At 34.4% G+C, this 18,410-nt stretch overlaps 1 protein-coding gene and 1 long non-coding RNA gene across 9 annotated transcripts in view; one reads left to right on the top strand and one right to left on the bottom strand.

The window, feature by feature from the left end:
* LOC147027997 (uncharacterized) overlaps positions 1–18,410 on the top strand; it is an 89,029-nt gene that overhangs the window by 64,610 nt on the left and 6,009 nt on the right. For 3 of the 8 annotated variants that reach the window (XR_015057380.1, XR_015057381.1, XR_015057377.1), the window contains exon 1: positions 16,983–16,997. The exons of 3 other annotated variants lie outside the window; for them this stretch is intronic. The gene's annotated coding sequence lies outside the window, so the exon portion shown is untranslated. Of the gene's footprint in view, positions 1–14,345; positions 14,474–16,982; positions 16,998–18,298; positions 18,314–18,410 lie in introns of those variants that run through there. 2 more of the 8 variants (XR_015057379.1, XR_015057378.1) reach the window with 2 other exon arrangements.
* The window catches only part of LOC147027998 (uncharacterized), a 9,542-nt gene continuing 4,639 nt past the window's right edge, over positions 13,508–18,410 (bottom strand). The window contains exons 2-3 of the long non-coding RNA XR_015057382.1: positions 14,590–14,667; positions 13,508–14,494 (exon numbers count right to left, since the gene is read on the bottom strand). This is a non-coding gene — a long non-coding RNA (uncharacterized LOC147027998). The remainder of the gene's footprint in view (positions 14,495–14,589; positions 14,668–18,410) is intronic.

The raw sequence follows: 18,410 nt of genomic DNA, 5'->3' as shown, positions 1-18,410 counted from the left end.
CTGGTCGCCTCTTACGACGCAGGGATATGGCACACCTATTTTAACCAGGGTATACACTGGCCCAGTGCACCTGGTACTCATTTCGCCGACCTCGGAAGGATGACAGGCTGAGTCAACCCCCTGATGTATTAATTCAGTGGCCCAACGGGGCTTGAACTCAGGACCTTTTGGATCCCAAGCCACTGCACTAACCACTGCACCAACACCAGGCTCTCATCTTATTTAATATGAGATAAAATGTCTTTATATTGAGATTTATGAATTATTTTCATGTTCATCGACTGGTCTAAAATGGCTGATGCTTCATTAAAACAATTGTTATTTCCACCCTTCTTACTACCTAACAACAATAACAGTCTAGTAACTTATTGCAATGGGTCATTTGGAAGAAAACTAATACCTGAACTAAGGATACTTAAAGCCTGAATAATGTGTTTCTCCTTCTCATTGTTGCTACGTTTACCAGAAAGACTAACCCGATAATCAACAGAGTTCAGCAGATCAATATATACTCTATCATCATTATTTTTCATATCCTATGGTTTATCAAAATACTTTGATTCACCCCTCACAGTTGAAGCTTGTCTTCCATCTTTTGTGAGAAGCAACATTAATCTGGGGGTTAATTTAACAGGGGGTTGAGCAAAACTCAAGAACCTTAATTCATCATTAAATATCAATACCTTTTATTGAACAAGATGAAATATTGCTGGTTGTTCTGTTGGAATGAATCCTGCTTTGGTTTTTGATTCCGCTGAATATTCATTGTTTTAAAGAGCATTCACAATATAAGCAGGGAGGTGATTAATCTTTTCCAGTTGTTGAAATAATCCTTCATCATCATATTCTAATTCCCCTACATGCTCTAATTCTTCCTCCATCATTTGACTGAAATCTTTTATCATTTGAAATTTTTTAGGAGTATATTCTATTGTGGGAACTGTGGAAACATCGATAATTTTTTATTTGGAAGTTTTTATTAGTGGTTTAAAAGATTTCTCTTGTTTTCTTTCAAATGCTTCTTCACCCGTTTGTTTCTGTCTGCGTTTCTTCTTTATGTCTTCCTGTTGTTTTACAACTTTTGAAAGCAACTCGATGTTCCTAAAATCTTGCTCTATCTTTTGCATCCATTTATTTATTGGAAAATATCATTTAATATCTCATCTTGTTTAACAACAATATATTTATATTTTTCAGTCGTGTGCTTCATGTAATCCCCAAATTCCTTTTTACTACATAATGTGGAACAATTATCTCTCCAAAAATTGTTTATATCTATTGAATTTAACTTGAATAAAATAAAAGTATTAGCATTGTTTCCGATGGAACGACGAGGAAGTTGAAAGTATGATTGACTAAGATAAATACAATTACAAGAAGAATGTCTCCCTCTTGTGTAATATCTGTCCATTACCGTTTGGTTTCTCTCATTAACACAATCATCAAAGATAACGAGGTTCTTTTTTGATTTATCCAAATCTTGGGGTGATGGTATATCATCCGTTTTATCATAAAGAATACAAGTTATCAGTTTTGATTTCTTTTTACATCTCTGTGTATCATAAAATAGTTGTATTATATCTTCAATGTTATAATAATTTAGGTTTTTTTGAAGTTTAAATAAACCGATTATATCTTCTTTTTGAAGACCAGCATTAAAACCTTGTGAGAGTAATTGATACTCTGCTTGAAAACGTGACTTTGTGAAAATTATTAAATTATCATAATCTAAAAAGTTGTGAGTCAGGAGCATCTTCAAAAGTAAGCAGGTTTTTCCACATCCGCTTGAACCAACTCTGAGACATCCTAATGAATTTGGAAGATTTTTATGATTGTAAAATTTTATCTTATTTTCCCAAATGGGTAAAAAATCATTCATTTATATATTTGGAAAACAGGTTATTTAATTTATTATTGGCTTTTTTAGAAACTCTATATTTTATCCTAAGTTCAGGTTTAATTTCAAGATAATCCATTATTTTATTTATGCAATATCTTGTGTTGATATTTCCCTGAAAATGACAATCGTGAATAATATATAACAACAATCCTTTGAACATTTCTCTAATATGTTCAGTTTCTTCCCTTGTAAGGAAAGGTGTGTTATCACCTTCATACTTTACATTCATTTCTCTAATCAATCTTGTAAAGTAATTCATTTTTGGTGTAAATCTAAAAGAATTATTTTCGTTTTTATATTTTTTATTATCATTAATTCGAAGATAATCACAGAATATACATTGTTTATAAGCTTTTGACTCTGTGTTTAATCCCCGTCTTTCACAAGCAGGACAATTCTAAAATTTGTCATATGGAGAATCAGGGAAGTAAAGTGAAGCATATCTATAAAGTAAAACTTTACTTAAACTAAAATTCATCTTTGGAATCATCTATACTTTCATATGTTTGAACACAAACTCTCATGATCTTCAAAATCTTCAGTTGAATATTGACTCGTAATTAATTAGGATAACCACATTACCATTGATATCTATATACTTTTTTTCATTACCAGATTCAACTGCAACATTTTTTATTTTAAAGGTAATTTTAAAATGATCCTTAACTACTATTGAACGAAATGTCATTTCACCTGATATAGTAACATCCTTTATTTCATCAGGATTTACATCTTTAGGGTTGTTGAAAAAATACAAATTTCTCCTTGCATATTACAGATGGTCTTATCTTTTCTTTCTAAAGCTTCATCCATAAGGTTTTTATTTTTTGATACTTTTTCTTGTTTCATTGCTTTTCTAGTTTTGAATATATTACCAGAAGGAGAGGAGAAACTTTTGTTCGAGATACTTTCATTGATGTTCTTCCAGATATACTAAAAGCCCTTCCACTGAAGGAAATTGAAGAACTCATATTATTTACAATAATTGTTTTTATCCAATAGTTGTTATATTTATCTTTGTTCAATTTTACATCTTTGACATATTTCTCAGTATCTTTTACAAATGAAGAGATTGATTGAAACTTGTCTTTTGTGTCTTGAAACATTGTATTTATTAAGTGAATAAAGTTGGAGGATAAAATGGTTTGAAGCACAGGTTCACCGATAAATTAAACAAAATTTTTATCAACAAAATTTTAGTTTAAGCAAAGTTTCATTATATAAATATGGTGAATACAACAAACTGTGATGTTTGTAATCACGAATATAAACATGATAACAAAACACCTTAGAACCAACAAACACACATTTCATCTATTTCATCAAATATCTCCTCATGAGTTGGAAAGAAAACATTGTGATATCTGCTCAAAGGATGTTTTGAAGAGTAGTTATAAGAATCGCCTTCAATCACAAAAACACAAGAAAAATGAGTTTAAAGTAAAGGGAGACTATTACATTGAAAACACTGATGGGGCATTTAAAGGGCATAGAAAAATAAGGATTTTTCAATTTGGAGAACCCGGTCCATCATCAATAGCTGAATCAATTGAAATAGTGAAACCTGATGTTGAAAAGGTTATTAAAAAGACATTAAAAGAAATGAAAACTTTAAAGTTTTATATGGGAGTGAAAATGAATATGAAAAGACAAGAAGAAGAACAAACTCCTTATATGAGAACAGAACTTCATTTTATAACATCATTTCAAGATTTTTTTGAATAGTGGGGTTTATGAAGAACTATCAAGGCAAGAGGAGGATGCTGATAATACAGTGGTAGGAAGTGGATTTAATATTTTTAAAAATCATCTTTTTAGATATACACATTCTAAAATCAAACCCTCTTAAAGCTTCTTCTTATATTGAATTACCAAAAGAAATAAAACTAAAGAAGGCAGTTGGTAATATAAAGAACAATGATAATAAATGTTTTCTCTGGTTTGTTCTTGGTCACTTACATCCACCAAATTGTAATTCAGAAAGAGTAAAACAATATATGAAATATGAGAATACCTTGGATATTACAGATTTTAAATTCCCAATGCCACTAACAGATATTCTTAAATTTGTGAAAAAGAATAATCTTTATATTAATGTATCTGGATTAACGGATACAAACAAAGTTCAAATATTAAAAATTTCAAACAACTGTAAAAAGGAAGAAACACACATTGATCTTTTATATTTTAGTGATGGAAGGAATTCACATTATACATACATCAATAATTTATCAAGATTAATCTCTTCTCAGGTATTCAGAACAGCAAACAAAATATATCCTTGTGAGCGATGTCTTAATGCATTTCATGCAAAAGAACGATTAGAACAACATTCAAAATATTGTAGTAATCATAAATGAGCTGTAATTACAATGCCTAAACCTGGTGAAAAGATTTCTTTTGAAGATTATAATAAATCTATCATGCACCCATTTGTGATAAACGCTAATTTTGAATGTATCCTAAAAGAGATAAATACTGCTTCTCCTAATCCAAAAGAATCATATACTAATAAATATCAAAAACATTCCTTGTGGTTTCTGTTATTATATCAATTCATCTGTTGGAGAAAAGTATAATAAACTTGAACATTATAGTGGAAAAAAGCTTCACAAGAGTTTGTAAAACGATTAGAAAAGGATTGAAAAAGACTAACTAAATTAATGAAAGAAACAGATGAACCGATGAAATTAACCGAAGAAGAAAAATTAGAATTTAGAAAGAACAATATCTGTCATATTTGTGAGGAGGAAATTGAGGAGTCTAAAGTTAGGGATCATTGTCATCTTACTGGTAAATATAGAGGTCCCACTCATTCCTGTTGTAATCTTAATTATAAATTCCCTTCTTTTATTCCAGTCTTTCTTCACAACAGCACCAACTATGATACACATCTATTTATCAATGAACTTTCAAAAACACCAGGGAATATTTCTGCCATAACAAACACAAGTCAAAAGTATATTTCGTTTACAAAAATGATATTCACAAAACCTTTAACTTGTATTAGGTTTCTAGATTCTTATAAGTTGATGGGAACACCACTAGCCTACCTTGCATCAAATCTAAGCTCCACGGGGTCTTTTCCAAGTCTTAATTCATTCTTTCCAAAAGAGGAAATTCTAACTAAAGAGGAAATTCAGATTAAAGAGAGAATTCAAAGTAAAGAGGAAATTGTAATAAATGAGGAAATTAATGAAGAAATTCTAACTGAAGATGAAATTCTAATTATAAAGAAAATTTAAAAAATGAATGAAATTCTAACGAAAGAGGAAATTCTGATTAAACAGGGAATTGTAACGAGAGACGAAATTCAAACAAGGAATGAAATTCAAAGTAAAGAGAAAATTCTTGCAAGTAAGGGAATTTATCCTTATGATTTTCTGGATTCATTTATGAGATTTAAAGAAACACAACTTCCTTCAAAATAAAGTTTCTATAATAACCTTTATGAAGAAGAGATAAGTGATAAGGAATATAAACACACACAAGAAATTTGGAAAATATTTAAGATAAAGAACCTTGGAGAATATCATTATTTGTATCGAAAAACAGATGTTTTATTGTTAGCTGATGTGTTTGAAGCTTTTAGATCACTCTGTCATAATAAAAATTGTTATGGATTAGATCCTGCCCACTATTTCACAGCTTCTGGTTTAGCTTGGAGTGCAATGTTGAAAATGACAAAACAAGATATAGATTTAATCAGTGATGTAGATATGCTTTTCATGATTGAGAAGTCTAAGAGAGGTGGAATATCACAAGCATGTTCAAAAAGATATGCAAAAGCAAGTAATACATATCTTCCAAATTATGATAGTGAAAAAGATAGTAATTATTTGATGTATTTTGATGTTAATAATTTGTATGGATGGGCAATGTCCCAATCTCTGCCTTATGGTAAATTAGAGTGGGTGTAAGAAAAGGATTATGAAAAGGCTTTGATGAATAGTTATTTCTTCTCAAGAGCAATTGAATGAGGAAGAAGAAGGTTATTATTTTGAAGTTGACTTGAGGTACCCGAGTGATCTTCATAATAAGCATAAAGACCTTCTTTTTGCATGTGAGAAAGAAACCCCAAAGAAAGAATGGTTAAGTGATTATCATAAAAGTTTTAATATTAAAGGCAAATCAACAGAAAAGTTATTAACACCATTCTATAATAAAGAGGGATATGTTTTGCATCAGATAAGCTTGAAATAGTTTTTGAGAGAAGGATTGAGAGTAGCTAAAATTCATAGAGTTTTAAAATATAAACAAAGTCCTTGGATGAAAAAGTATATTAAATTCAATACAGATATGAGAACAAATACAAAAGTAAAATATGAAGGGGAATTCTATAAATTGATTAATAATGCTGTCTTTGGAAAGACAATGGAGAATGTGAGAAACAGGCAAAACATTAGATTTGCAACATCTTGGAAAGAAGCTTCTAGATTGATAAATAAACCAAGTTTTAAGAGAGAAGAGGTTTTTTCAGAGAACTTTTCTGCTATTCATATGGAAAAGGAAAGTATTGTAATGGATAAACCAATTTATATTGGAACAGCAGTTTTTGATGTATCAAAGATATTGATGTATGATTATTTGTATAATGGCTTAAAGACAGAGTATGGTGAAAATGTTTCATTGTTATATATGGACACTGATAGTTTTCTCCGAGATGTAAAAACTGATGATGTTTATAAAGATATGAAGAAAAATATTGGAGTATATGATACAAGTAATTTTAGTAAGAAGAGTTAGTTATTTTCAAAAAAGAATGAAAAGGTTATTGGTAAGTTTTTAAGGATGAGTTGGGTGGAAAAGTAATGAGTGAGTTGATTCGATTGAGAGCAAAGGCATATGCTTATAAGTATGGTGATCAGATTGATAAGAGGCTAAAGGGAATAAAGAAATATGTAAGAAAGAAACAAATGTCATTCAAATAGCCTCAGGAATAAATTCGGTATTAATTCAATGTGATTTGATTGATGGTGTTTATAATGATGGAATAAAAACAAATACAATATTTTCATTCAGTGCATACTCAACCCCAATTGGTTATAAATTCAATATGGAACCCCAAAAAATTGGTTTATCTCCCTGTGTCAGGAATAACCATACACAGAGTAAATTTTAGGATAACCGACCAAGATAATCGTATGATTTCTTTTAATGGAGAAGTTATATCCATCAGAATCCACCTACGTGAAGTTTTCCAATAAATAAATACGATGGTTATTGTGAGGAAATACGAGTTGGGAAAATAAAAAATAATTACAGGGGATGGGATGTTCCTTTCCCCATACTACAAGGGTGAAGGTATGTATCTTGCTGGAGGATACTATAAACCTTAGAGACCAAGGGGAGTCGGACATCAATTTAGAGATCGGATAATTGATACTCTAATGGGTATCAGGGTGTCGGACGTCAATTTAGAGATGGGATAATTGATCCTCTAATGGGTATCGGACATCAATTTAGAGGATATGGGATAATCGATACTCTAATGGGTATCGGTTCAACTATTCTTAAACATATAGACCTAATTGGTTCAACTGCTTCTGCTCTGGGAAATGGAGCAGGTTACAGCACTTAAACCAGCAAATAACCAGTTTTACTTTATAAATATGCTTCACTTTATTTCCCTGATTCTCCATATGACAAATTTGAGAATTGTCCTGCGTGTGAAAGGACGGGGATTAAACACAGAGTCAAAAGCTTATAAACAATGTATATTGTTTATCTCTCTTCGACTTCTCGTTTTTTTTAATGACCTTAGAATGTGTATATCTAAAAAGATGATTTTTTAAATATTAAATCGACTTCCCACCACTGTACCACCTACCATCCTACAGAATTGCAGGTTAATACAGATAATGGTGTTACGATTAGTCTCACATAATTTTTTGTTAAATATGGCCAAAGATACAGAAGTGTTGATTTTATTTCCAGGTCATACAGAATTCACAGTTCAAATTAAAATAATTTTTTATAAAGAAGGGCGTATCGTTTGTATGAGAATAGAACAATGGGGGTATGATATGAATGATTTAGGGTATAAAGTTGATACATATTATTTGCTTTTGGAAGAAAGAGAATTGCAGATTAATACAGATAATGGTGTTATGATTAGTCTCACATAATTTTTTGTTAAATAATTACATTTAATTAAATTACAGCAGGTGCTGTAAAGAGCATAAAAGATGCTCAGAAGGAATCTCATAAATTACAAGCAATTAAAGAAATTAAGAAAGGCAAAACTCAGTTGTCCCCCCAAGAACGACAGAAAATAATTCAAATACTTGGGTCAGGGTTTCAAAAGTTTTAATATCTTTTTTCCTAAATAAATACAAGTATCGAAGCAATTGATAGTATCTATCATTTGGATGATACTATTATCATCTCAAACTCCACTAAAAGAAGATTACTTCAAGGTAAATGCATAATTGGAACAGACTGGAACGCAAGTGGTACAAAAAGTTTTGAAATAAATAATCAACAAACTTATTTGAATCTATCCGAAAGTTTATTGTTGTGTAAATTTACATTCACTAAGGCTGGGAATAACACAAACGCTGCACTCGTAAATGATTTCTTCTGGAAAATGTTTGATAGTGTTCATTTGTACATTGGGACACAAGAAGTTGAAGCGGTTGATTATGTCTCTGCTGTATCTGAAATGATGAAATTTACACTATATACATTCAGTGATAGAATGGGAAAGGGGTCTTTCGAAGGTTTTATTCCTGATAAGTCAACGGGAACAACCACAGACCCTGGATATATTCAAAGGAAAGGAGCGTATAATGATGATACAAAAGCAGTTAATAGTTTTACTGTGGCAGTTCCTCTTAAAGGTATATTTGGATTTTGTGATCATGATAAAGTTCTGTATGGTCTTAAAATTAGACTTCAACTGCAAAGGAATGATAATGAAAATAGATTACTTTTTGGTGTTGCTATTGCTTTTGGTGATCAGAATAAATTTGTAATTGATGAAATGGGTTGGTATCTTAGTGAATATACTCCTAATCTTAAAACAGAAGAGATGTTGAATAGAAGACTTAACTCAAAGAAACCACTCAGTGTATCATACCTCAAAAGAAGATGTCAACACGTTAAACTAAACCAAACCACTTGCACGTGGAATTTCGGTGTTCTGGAAGGAAAGCCACGATATCTGTGGATAATTAAATAAAAAAAACAGATGATGATACTGCGACTGATAAGAATAACGCATTGAGTGATAACGCTAAGGTGAAACAACTTCCTGTTTCTCGAGATGGAACATTTTATTCACGAGATCGATTGGAAATTAATTGGGGAAAAAAAAATGATTATGCTGAAGCATACAAGTCTTACCAAAAGGTGTGTGAAAGTAATGGAAATAAAGAACCTATTTTGGATATAACAGCATTTACAAGTTTGTATACAATCTATGCGTTTGACCTGAGTGCTCAAAAGGAAACTATAAAGTCAAATCGAGTGGATACTTCCCTATACATTGAAAGAGGAGAGAGTGAAGAAGTTGATACATATTGTTTGCTTTTGGAAGAAACAGAATTACAGATTAATACAGATAATGGTGTTATGATTAGTCTCACATAATTTTTTGTTAAATAAATGAGTGGCAAAGTACCAACTGGGGTATATGTTAATCAAATCAATCTTCATAAACTATCATCTTATGTTCAAAATGAAAAGCCTTGTACGATTAACATTAATACAATTCAGAGAAAAGGAGCAGTAAGAATTGATGTTTTGCTCACAAGAGAACAGGTTAAAATCTTGAACGATACTGGCTCACTTAAAATTAAAATGACAAAACCAATGTTGAAAAAATATTCAATAAGAGAGACGAGTGGAGGATTTCTCCCATTTCTAATTCCTTTATCTGCTGGTTTAAGTGCGGTTGGAGCATTGACGGGTGGTATTTCAACGGCGGTGAAAACTGCCAATGAAAGGAAGGCTCAACTCCGGGCTCAAAAAAATTGGAAAGACAAAACAAAGAGTTGGAGAAACAAATTAGTGGAAGTGGTGTAATTATAGATTTTGCTGAAAAACTTGAAAGTCTGCCTGATAAAGCGAGATTGTGAGTTGGAGATATGCTTTCTTCTATCGCACAAGCAGGTGTAAAATTAACTAAAAGAGGTAATGGATTATATCTTTCTAATAAATAAATGAGCATTGATGAGTGGTTTAAAGAATTTGGAAAGAATACAACATCAAATTTACAACTTGTCAAATATTGTAAGAAATTAAAAATTCATAATGTGGTTATTTTTATGAGAAATGAATTAACAAACGTGTCTAAACATACAAAGAATATCATTATGAACTTCGAAGTTAATAATGGGAACGGTTCTCATTGGGTTTGTATTTTTAATAGCCAAGACAGATATCATTTTGATAGTTTTGGTCTTCCACCACCTGTTGAAGTAATAAAGTTCTTACAGAATGGTGTTTATCAAACATTTCTAGTCCAAGAATTAAATTCCAAGTGTTGTGGTCAAGTATGTCTATATGTGTTATTTCATGTCAACAAAACGAAATTTTTTTTATGACATTATTTTAATCTAATATAAATGACTTATGTTGTTAAAGATGGTTCTATCTTTGGTGTATCCCAAGAACTGCATATTGATTTATCAAATTATTACACAAAGGCACAGGCTGAACAACATAAATATAGTATAACAAAAAATATTAATATGAAAAATGCCTAAAAATTAAAAAATTATCCAAGCCCGACTGACGCGAATGACTTGGTGAGATTAAGGGATTTATCACAATATATATCCTTAAATAAAATGGCCGTGTATTCCAAAGATATAGAAGTGTTGATTTTATCTCCAGGTCATACACAATTCACAGTCCAAATTAAAATAATTTTTTATAAAGAAGGGCGTATGGTTTGTATGAGAATAGAACAATGGGGTATGATATGAATGATTTAGGGTATAATTGGTCATTTAAAATTGACCTAAAAGACCTGGAACAATTAAATCAGTCTCGTAAGGAAGGATATTATCCACTTGGTATAGAGAATGAGTTTTGTGGAGTCACGATGAGTAAACAACAAATAAAAGAATTTAATAAGGGTAAATATAATAATGGTTTTGCCCTAGTTTATATCATTAAAACAGAAAAAAACAGGATTATATATAATAAGTGGGGAAATACAAAATTATTTAACTACGGGAAGATGGGGAGGTGTTTCGTGTCATCATATAATTCTAACAGATATTTCTAATATATAAATGACGGCAAGAAGGCTTCAAGAAAATTATCATTTCTGTGTCCAAGCATACCTTCAAGAAAAGGGTATTCGGTATTTTAATAAATATGTTCTACAACATAGGAATGAGGTATTTTTAATAAAAGATTGGCATTATGCTGATGTTGATTAACCAACAACTTTGGATTTAACTAAAATGTTAAATAATGAAAAAATTATAAAGTCAAGAAAACGTAAGGCTCTTTTAGAAATCCAAAAGAAATTTTATTGGTTTCCTGTTGTAAAAAAAAAAAAAAAATTGGATACAGGAATAACAAGAAATCCCGATGAATATATGTATGATATTCGATGGGGTGAAAGTGATTCAAGGTTAGTAAGGGACGAGGAAGGAGATGAAGAGAGAGAAAAGGAGGACAAGGAGGAGAGAGAGAAGGAGGAAAAAGAGAAAGAGGAGAGGGAAAAGAGAGAAGAGGAGAGCGAGGAAAGAGAGAAGGAGGAGAGGGAGAAGAGGGAGAAGAGAGAGAAGAGAGACAAGAGAGAGAAGGAGGAGAGAGGGAAGACAGAGAAGGAGGAGAGAGAGAAGAGAGAGAATGAGGAGAGGGAGGAGAGAGCGCGAATGAATAAATATGAAAATATGGAAACCAGTGAGATTAAAAAAAGATTGGGGGTATTGCAGAAAATAACAATCCACCGAGGAGGAAAACAAAGAATTGAGAAGTCTATTAGCAAGATTTTCGACAAGACTGTTTTCAAGGACAAGATATCGACTTTAATTAAAGTTTTTCATTTTTTTCTCAAATAAATGGAGGAGAGAGAGTAAAGACTTTTCTAAGGATTCTTTATGATTTAAAAATTAAGATTCAAATTTGCATGTTGGAAACTAAAAAGGTTTTCGCACTCTGTAGGAATTTTTCTCACACATAAATGAGTTATTGTCTCAAATGTAAAAAGAAAACCAATACAAAAAATATTTCATATTTTTAAAGTAAAAATAACAGGGTTATACAAAAAGGTATATGTTCGGTGTGTGATTCAAAAAAAAAAATCAATTTATCTCCAAACACAAACTCGGAGGAGATATACAAAAGTTTTTACCAGGAAGTAAATTTACGACTACTGGAATACCAGGGGAATTACATCTACCAGGGTATTCTTTCTGTGGTTCAGGCACAAACTTCGATAAAAGATTACATGAGGCAGACAATCGTAAATCATGGAGTAAGCCCATCAATAGGGTTGATAAAGTGTACATGAGACACGATATTGATTATGGGAATACCACAACTTTGGAAGAAAAGCATGAAGCCGATAGAGAAATGTTGTATAATTTGTCTCTGATACAAAATCCAACATTGAGAGAAAAAGTTGATCAGTGCTAAATTGAAATTTGGACTTGGAAATTTAAAAAACTTATAGGCTCAAATGATGTCATTAAGATTGAAGAGCAATTAGCTGATGAATTACATAAACCAATATTCACAAAGTTTCAGAGAAGGAAGGTTTAGTCCAAGGAAGTTGATTATATCTGGTCCGCTGATTTGATTGAACTCAATAATGATAAGGGGTACAAGTATGCTTTAACCGTTATCGATTTGAGGAGTAGATATATGTAGGTTGTCCCTTTAAAAAACAAAACAGGTAATACCCTTATGTTTGCCTTTCAACAGATATTTAATAAAAGTAAGAGAAAACCTAAAAAATTGTGGACTCATGAGGGTAGAGAGTTTTAATAACAAGACATTTATGAATTTTCTAAAAATAACAGTATTACAATATACAGTACCTTTAATGAAGGAAAGGCCATTGTTATTGAACATTTTAATCGTACCTTAAAAGAGACTATATAAAAAATTCACACAACTCGGTTCACAACAATGGTCATCTTTTATTCAGGATATTGTGGATAAGTATAATGACACGATTCACACGTCAACGAATATGAAACCATCAGAAACATTTACAAAATTAAAATATGAAAAAGATTAATGTCAGAAAACCTAAGTTCAAAGTTGGTGATATCGTAAGAATATATAGATGGAAATCTCATTTTGAAAAGAGTTATACTAAACGAACTTTTTAAAATTGTTGATGTAATAGATACGGTTCCTTGGACTTATAAGATATATGATTTAGAAGGGGAAGAGATTTTAGGTTCATTGTATTCACAGGAATTACAAAAGACAAAACTAAGCAGATAATACCCATGGGTAGCAATGGGTTGGCGCTTCACTCCCTTCTACTTACTATACACCATTGTGGACACTCGAGGGCCAAGTCCGAGGTGTACAGCAGTATATAATGTTTGTCAAAGGGGGACGTTCTTAGATTTGTGAATCCAAAACACGGAATCCTCAACTGAATAGTCAAGGCTTAACTTTTGTTTGGTGTGTGTGTGTGTGTGTGTGTGTGTGTGTGTGTGTGTGTGTGTGTGTGTGTGTGTGTGTGTGTGTGTGTGTGTGTGTTTCCCAACCCTCACATTCAAAATCTCAACCCCAACCCTCACATTCAAAATCTCAACCCCAACCCTCACATTCAAAATCTCAACCCCAACCCCAACCCTCACATTCAAAATCTCAACCCCGACCCTCATTCAAAATCTCAACCCCAACCCTCACATTCAAAATCCCAACCCTCACATTCAAAATCTCAACCCCCACCCCAACCTTCACATTCAAAATCTCAACCCCCACCCCAACCTTCACATTCAAAATCTCAACCCTCACCCAACACAATATCTTTTTTTAAATACTTATTTCAACAAAATATTTTTTTTTCTCCTCTTCCAATTCTGTCTTTTAAAGCTTTCAGGTTTCATGAAGTAGAAACGGGGAGTAAGAACTTTCCTGCACTTTCTTGATATTGCTCTCATCAAGCACCATCCAACAAAGAACTACATCGCTAGGTTTAGATCCCAAAGAGTGGTAGCATTTCAAGTCTCCAAAATAAACCCAACTTTCCAAGTCTCCAGGGTATAACCACATTCCTGTTGAGTTTCCAAGATACGTATCACATTGTGAGTTATCAAGCCAGAACCCACATTTCAAGTCTCCAAGGTAGTTATTTAAACCATCAAGGCAGAACTCATTTACTGATTTTTTTAATTTGTCAGTCTCCAAGGTAAAACTTGTATTCTGGCTCATCAAGGTATAACTTGTTCAGTGGGTATTGTCTTGATAACTCACAATGAGTAAAACTCTTTATTGCTGTAAAACTCTTTTTCAGGATTTTGCTGGTCTCCAAGGTATAACTCTTTGGTTGGGCCATCAAGGTCGAGCTCATTCTGTGGGTCTTGGTCGCTCACAAGGTCTTCAACCAAGCCAACAATTTCACCCCAAGTTGTGGCAAAATCGGTATTTTTCAGATACAATTTCCTGTGAGAGAAAATAATAATGTATTAATTAAGTGATTTAATTATTAAATGAGTCTATGCTTAAATCAAACTGTAAATAGGAAAATAAAATCTTACCTCAATAGATAAGAGGTTTGAATCCAGTTCATCAACTTGAAGGTTTAGTTCCATACAAGTAGTAGAACTCCAAGGAACCTGAAAGTCAGTACAGCACTCCATTGTCAGAAAAAAAATTTTTAAATGGGGTTTGGGTTGAACCTTTTACAGAGAAAGACTGGTTGCTAAGGCTTCCTTTTTCAAAATGGAGGATTTTTTTGAAAATTTTTCAAAACCATAGCATTCTAGAATTTTCTAGTGATTTCTTTGTGAGTCAGAAATGAACTGGAAATGATGTAAGAGGCTTAGTAAAAGTGGCCGGGGCTTCGGAAAAGTGGGCGTGGCGTAATAAAACACCTCATGCAAGTGGGCGGGGCTTAGCAAAAGTGGGTGTGGCTTATGCAAAAAAATCTGAGGCTCAGGAGGTGGTCAAACAAGAGCATTAAGAGAAGTTTATCATTTCATAATGACACAAAAGGGGTATCTTAAAAAATATAAAGATTCAAATGTTTTAGATGGGGATTATTGTGCAAAGAAAATTAAACTATTGAAGGAATTTGAGAATGCACAAATCTTTATAGGTTCAATGAGTGAGCTAAACAATATGCATTGGTTATTTGAAAAAGAGTGTCCCTAGGCTTACATGTTTCAGATATTCCTTTAGAATCACCTTTAACAAATCACATTACTACTTTACTACTTGAACAAATCTTTATCTTATTGCATTGGTTGTTTGAAAAGAGTGCCCCAAGGTTAAAAGGAGAGACAAATAAATATACCTTGGGATAAAAAGGGGGGTTATTTTTAGGGAAAAAATATGAATCGCTAAAAACCCCCCATTCACTTACATGGGGAAAAGTGAGCCAGAATCAGTATATTCACCCTACTGGTATAGTTTGTACAAGGTGAATGGCTGTCCAGTCGAGCCTGATGCGGGTCAGCCAGTCCCGACCGAGCAGAGACGGCCCCCTCCCCCGCACCACATACAGCTTGAGAGCGGTGTCCTGACCTTGGTAGGCCACGGAGACGTCTGCCATTCCAACCGGCTTTATCTTCTTGCTGGTGTATGTGTACAGTGAGGTCTGACCGGATAAGCTTCAGGCCGTTCAGCTTACGCGCGGTCTGTTCGCCTATGATCGACACAGCTGCTCCCATATCAATCTTGAAAATGATCGGCGTTTTATTGACCTCGACTTCCACCGTCATTGGTCGTGTCATCGCAGGACCAATTGAAAAGAGACTCATCATTGGTTGCAGGTCTCGCCCCGGGTCATCGGGGTCGTCCCGCACATCTCCGTCCATGTCCTTAACGGTGGCCAATGCCACTCGACACACACGCTTCAAGTGTCCCGGCTTGTTACAATGCAAACACACGCTGTTCTTATACGGGCATACACGCCAAAGGTGCTGACCTCCACACCCCTAACATGCCTGCGTGTTCACCTCGCCACCCGATCGGACGTGTTGCGAAGGCTGGCCGCGGTTCATACCAAAAGTCGTTCGTGCAGCCTGAGGCGCATGGGACATCGCGTTGATCCCCAAGTCACCTGATATGGGTTGACTGGCGATGGCTCGTACATCCCTGAGGGTCTGTTCGACAGCCGACGTGGTTTCGACCGCAGCGCCGAATGTGATGTCCTTGAACTTCATATGCAGTATCGCCGAAACCATTTTCGGGTCCTGCAAACCGGAAATAAATCGATCTTTGAGTCTGGCCGGACGCTCATCCGTCGTGAACTTGCAGGTAACGGACAGATGTTTCACCCTCGCCACGAAGTCCGCCACGCGCTCTCTCGGGCTCCTCGCCAGGTGATCGAACTCGTACCGTGCTAGCCGTGGTGACTTATCCGGCGCAGTGTGCGCTTTCATCTTCTGCACAATCGCACAGACATCAGCACGTCGTCTCTCGGCTTGTCGGGAGCAACCAGATCACCTAACAGCCGGTAGTTGTCCCGCGATAGTGATGCCAGAAGGATAGACTTTTTCGTGCCTTCCTCGGCCACGCCGTTTGCATCAAAATAACATTCCAACTGCTCCAAAAACAGCTCAAAGTCATCGCTGGTGAACACCGGCACTTTGCCGTGAACAGTAACTCGATTACTGTCACTCCCATCCATCGTCGCCAACTGTTGTGTTTGAGAGGCAGGCAGACACGGGGGCCCAGAAATAACTCTGCTTTATTGCATGCGAGCGGGAGTACACTGCAAAAGCCTCCTAGCGGGCGAGCCGTAATATAAAACCCAACCACTTGACTGCAAGCATCCAATCCCCATACAGCACAGTTTCTTCATTTATAACTTATAACATCGATGCAATTATTACGTGTTTATAAAATCCAAACGCTATTTATTCACCTTTTTATAATCGATGCGAGAGGAGATTGTAAGCTGCTGCTAACAACACCGATGGCCGTCATGAACAGCACAAAGGTAAAACTAACATGTCTTCCGTCTCTCTTGGATGTGTGTTACAATTGCTGACAGTATTCAGTACAGTAACATGCTGTACAGGTTTGTATCCGTGGAGCAATAGGGTATACCATATAGCCTAGGTGTTCAGGTTTGTGTAAGAACGATGTTCGAAAACGAAAAAAAAAAAATTAAAATATGATGTTCGCACAACGACGACGTCGCTTAACGACGCATTTCTCAGAACGTAACCCCGTCGTTAAGTGCCGCATGACTGTATATATATATATATATATATATATATATATATATATATATATATATATATATATATATATATATATATATATATATATATATATATATATATATATATATATATATATATATATATATATATATATATATATATATATATATATATATGTGTATATATGTATATATATATGTATATATATATATATATATATATATATATATATATATATATATATATATATATATATATATACTCATATAACAACGACGTACATATGTACACCATCATGTGTTATCTTTGTGCCAAGTACGAAAAAAAATCAGTCAAGACATGTCCAAGATATGGTTGCGGATGCACACGCTCTCACGCGCACACACAGGCACACACGCTCATACACACACACACGCGCACACGCACGCACACAGGCACACAGACACACACACACGCACGCAAACGTGCACACGCAAACACACGCACACACACACACGCGCACACAAGCACACACGCACGCACACACAGACACACACACGCACGCACACACACGCACGCAAATGCGCAAACGCGCACACGCACACACGCAATCTCACGCACACTCGCACGCACGCAAACACGCAAATGCGCACACGCACACACGCACACGCACACACACTCTCACGCGGAAACAAACACACACGCACGCACACACACACACACACACACACACACACACACACACACACACACACACACACACACACACACACACACACACACACACACACAGACAAATCGAGACCAAATACATAAGCCCCCGTTTTCAGAGGAAGACCAATGGTGGCTAATAACAACCAATGTCAAAATAAAATAAAGCTTCATCTTTGCAACAGTCATGGTTGAGAATGTCACAGAAGTCTCCGATAAATGTTTTGGAACTTTTTGTGGTTGGAAATAAAGTTTGATTTGTGCCGAGTTTGAAGGAAACCTTCACATACAGACAGGTAGCACTGTATTTTGTAAAAACTGCACAAACTGGTTTTCTTGTCACGCCAAACTGCCATCACCCTTGGGGAGTTTGGAAATCGGCCATGGGACGTGTCAGGTGGATTTTCTGTTCGCGTGTACCTGGTCAAAGTATTGTATACAAAGTTTATAAAGTTCACCCGGTTTTCTCACAGGTGTTCCTCATAATGCTAAGT

Source organism: Eptatretus burgeri, chromosome 4, assembly GCF_056783735.1.
Source record: "Eptatretus burgeri isolate ZD-2024b chromosome 4, Ebu_testis_v1, whole genome shotgun sequence".
NCBI lineage: Eukaryota > Metazoa > Chordata > Myxini > Myxiniformes > Myxinidae > Eptatretus > Eptatretus burgeri.
This window is presented reverse-complemented; position numbering and strand designations above follow the sequence as displayed.